General features: G+C 37.6%; 1 protein-coding gene across 1 annotated transcript in view; it reads left to right on the top strand.

Annotated features, from left to right (window-relative positions):
- LOC106881098 (leucine-rich repeat transmembrane neuronal protein 4) overlaps nt 1–4,570 on the top strand; it is a 28,240-nt gene that overhangs the window by 6,224 nt on the left and 17,446 nt on the right. The window lies entirely within an intron of this gene.

A 4,570-nucleotide genomic window follows, 5' to 3' on the forward strand; every position in this document is an offset into this window, starting at 1 on the left:
GCAAGACAAAAGATAAAAAACTCTTTTCAGAGGGGAGGGGGCATTGGAGAAGGTGATCTTGTGTCAGATGATGAAAGGTTATAGTGAGACAGAGAGACAGAAGCAGGTGTCTTGCTGTAGAGGAGGTACAAGGCTACCCGACTGGAGAGAGAGATTAGGAATGAAGACAGAAACAGGTGTACTGCTGCAAAGGTAATACATAGTTACCCAGCCTGAAGGAAGTGTAGGAGAAGGAGAGAGTGGGAGACAGCAGGATAGAGATAATGGCAGAGTGCTGGGCATACTCACAAGGCACGAGGATCAGAATATAAATGGGATGGTTGAGTAAAGAAAGAGAGAGGTATAGATGGTGGCAAGTGCCAGGACATACCCTGAGGTTCGAAAACCATAATATAAGTGGCAGGATATTGTGAAGGAAAAGTGATTAAAGAGTGCGGAGGGGAGGGGAATGAGTGGCGTAAACCTGGGTATATATAGAGTTGGGGGGGGGGCTACCTGATAACAATAATACAGAGGAACAGGGCTGTGAGGACAGGATTGGGGAGTGAGAGTTAGGCATAGTGTATTAAGGAGGAAATGTGAGGAAGAGAAGTGGATGTAGTTTGGTTTGTTGTGGTAGGGTGTGTGAGAAATTTTCTTAAGTGTGGGTGGGACACACTGCTTCTAGAACTCAGTTTCACTGCTGTGGGTGGGTCTTCTCAAGAAATTCATATCGCCAGACACCTCAGTCCATTGTCATTTTCTCCATGAGGCCCTACATCATCCCACGTCTTCTTGGATCTCCCTTTTCTGTGGATACAATCTACTTTCAGTAAATAGCACTTCTTTACACAGCTGTCCTCATTCATACGCATCACATGTCCAAACCAATGTAGTCTTCTCTCTTGCATGCTACATTTGATTTCTTTTATGTTCAGATTTTCTCTCAATACATTTGCACTTTGTCGTATATACATACTGATGTTGCACATCCAATGGAACATACTACCTTCATTTCTCTCCAGTATAAGCATGTCTTTTGTATTCAGAGCCCATGTCTCACTACTATGTAGTATAGCTGTTCGCACACAAGCATCATATAGTCTACCTTTCACTCTGAGAGAGTTCTTTTGTTGCCAACAGAGGTAATAGCTCTCTGAACTTCCTCCACCCAATTCTTATTCTAGAAACAATATTTTCAGAGCATCCTCCACCATTGCTAATTTGAACCTAGGTAGCATGCAGTGTGACTGAACTTGAAACTGTGGTTGGCAAGTAAATTTCTTAACAATTTCTTAGCCATATCAGTGGAGGCACATGGCTTAGTGGTTAGAGTGTTAGACTCATGATCGTAAGACTGGTTTCGATTCCTGGACCAGGTGACGTGTTGTGTTCTTGTGTAAAACACTTCATTTCATGTTGCTCCAGTCCACTCAGCTGACAAAAATGAGTAATCCTGCAGCAGAGCAACAGCCTGTCCAGGTGGGGGAATTTATACACCATGGAAACCAATAAACCGGTCCTTATGTGTCAGCATGACTCCAGAAGGTAACCTTTGCCTAATCTTTATATCTGCATCTATAAATGGTAACAAGTAATGGTGAAATAATGAAATCTCTGGGATTCATCTGACATTATTATCACACCTGAGTAGGTAGACTCAAAAATCAAGTTATATAATTTATTTAGATAACCTCGATTAGTGTGTATGAATATTTGCATTACAAGACCATGAAAGTTGTGCTACCTAATAAAAATATTTCATTCATTCTGCTTTATTTAAGACGGGTAAGTGTATGCAAATATGCATGCAGCCATCCATATATATATCTCTATATTGTTTATTCTTATGTCAAATTATGTATAGAAACAATTTAGCAATAACTAAAAAATTTCTCAGTTTTTTTTTGGTAGAGTACATATTTAATAGATTTACAAGGAAAAAATGATTGACAGGGACTTTGAAGTTTCAGCTTGCTTGTTTTCATTAGACTGTCTGATAAAGGTGAGCAAGCCAAAACTTCAAAGTCACTATCAGCCATTTTGTTGTAAAAATTATTAATATATGGGCGTAGGCATGGCTGTGTGGTAAGAAGTTTGCTTCTCAACCACATGGGTTCAGGGTTCTGGATTCAGTCCTACTATGTGGCACCTTGGGCAAGTGTCTTCTACTATATCCTCAAACTGACCAAAGCCTTGAATGTGGATTTGGCACATGGAAACTGAAAGAAGCCTATCTATATATATATATCTCTTTATAGATATATTATCCGAAATCTATAGTATCAAATATCCATTATGGCTGGTCTTACCAATCGGTTTTGCGTAAAGAATACAATGGAGTGTTAGGTAACAAACCAGTTATATAATTTTACGCTCATCAGAGTTAGCTGATATGGAAGGGAATATGGCGACTGTTCTCTATTAGCACAACTGGTCAGCAGTTGTTGTGAAAAAGGGGCCAGGGAATTAGTTTAGGAGTTATGTTTAGGTGCTAATCCACTTTTGACAATAGAGAGCAGTCACCATATTCCCTTCCATATCAGCTGACTCTGATGACCGTAAAATTATATAATCGGTTTGTTTACCTAACACTCTATTGTATTCTTTATGCAAAACCCGGATTGGTAAGACCAGCCATGATGGATATTTAATACTATACATTTCAGATAATATATCTACTCTACTGACAGATATACAAGTGCATTTTTTCCCTGACTGATGGTCTGTTAGATGACTCACACATATCTATATCTATCTATCTATCTATCTATATATATATATATGTGTGTGTGTGTATATATAGAAGATATATATATATTTCAAATTCAAAATGACTAGCAACATGCTTGAAACTCAAGAGTACCATATATACATATACACACACACACACACACACACACACATACGCACATATATATATATATAGTGAACCTGCCTCAATGAACCCTGTCTGACACATGCAAACATGAAAATATGGATGTTAAAATGATGATATATGCATGCACACACATATACACAAATTGTTCACATAATTCAATGCTCTGGAGCATCCAAATGATAAGAAGCTTTTTGCATCAGTGAAAGGCATATCTAAGTCAAGTTGTTGATATGAATATTTAACATCCATAATGTATGTTGAATGCCTTTTTTATAGATGAGTGTGACTGTGTGGTAAGAAGTTTGCTTCCCAACTACATGGTTCCTGGTTCAGCCTCACTGCAACCAGCCACACACAACCTTATGTGTGGATTTGGTAGACAGAAACTGAAAGAAGCCTATGATGTGTGCGTGCGTGTTACTTTCTGTTTGTCCACCCTCCACTGCTTGACAACCAGTGTTGGTGTGTTTATATCCCTGTAACTTAGCAGTTCAGCAAAAGAGACAAATGAAATAAGTACCAGGCTTAAAAGGTCCTGGGGTTGATTCATTCCAACCAAAATTCTTCAAGGCAGACCCCAGCATGGCCGTAATCTAATGACCGAAACAAGTAAAACATATATATATATAAACAAATGTCTTTTGATTACTCTGTGCTCTGTTGTGTATGTTTAAATACACACATACAAACACAGTTTTTTTCTTTTTTCAAATTTCTTTAGAAAACAATTAAAGGCTTTATCATTCTACAGGGCCAACCTTTTAGCTAAAAGAAGGCTAAGTAAATTGAAAATCTCGGTATTGTAACAGTGTTAAATACAAACACACAGACGTGACTGTCAATATAATCACTTTGCATAAACTTCTGCTTCACTTAGGTCACCGTTCTGAGTATTTTCATGACTAAGGGAGGGTGTAAGGAATCTCTCCTAACCTCTTTGATACAAACCTGCTCCTTGTTCTATGATATAAACTTCATGTTTTAAAGAGATCTAAGTTAAAGTCTTCCATTAAAATTTCATGTTAATTTACGTTCCACACATTAATATTAACAAAATTATTTCACTAAATTCTTCGTTATTTTTGTGTATTTCTATAGAAATATAGTTAAAGAAGGCTAATCAGTCATGCATTTCTTTGGTAAGAATCATGATCAGAGGAATTCTAGCCATGACTTCCATGTCTTTCTTAGATAACTGTTAACATGATCCTTTATTTATTTGAAGGATGTAAGGTTTGATATGAGGACTATTTAACAGGTACAAAATTTTTTTTTTTTTCCTTTCTTGCTTTCTTTTTATATTTGGTAAGGTTAAGGTGAGGAAAGGTAGTGCTTGAGACCCATTTCAGGCACTACCTTTCCTTATCCAGCCTAGGGGACTAGAGTTGGGAGAGGGATAAGGAAGCTAGTCTGATACAAAAGTTACACTTTGTAGCCCTGGGGATTATTTATGATCAGATGTTGAACTTTTGAGTTACATAGAGGAACACTTAATTTATCACCCAGCTCCCTTCACTCTGTGTATCCATGAACTTCAGTTGACCTTAAAAAAAAAAAAAGTTAAACTAAGCTGCTCCCGGCACCCACCTCCTACCATTAACATATCTTTGTTATGGGGGCTTCACTGTAATGTTCATCTAACAGGATTTTCTTTTTAATCACTCCTTTATAGGTTAGATATGTTGGCCGGCACATCAATATCTGTGTATG

The sequence above is a fragment of the Octopus bimaculoides genome, chromosome 5, assembly GCF_001194135.2.
Source record: "Octopus bimaculoides isolate UCB-OBI-ISO-001 chromosome 5, ASM119413v2, whole genome shotgun sequence".
Taxonomy (NCBI): Eukaryota; Metazoa; Mollusca; class Cephalopoda; order Octopoda; family Octopodidae; genus Octopus; species Octopus bimaculoides.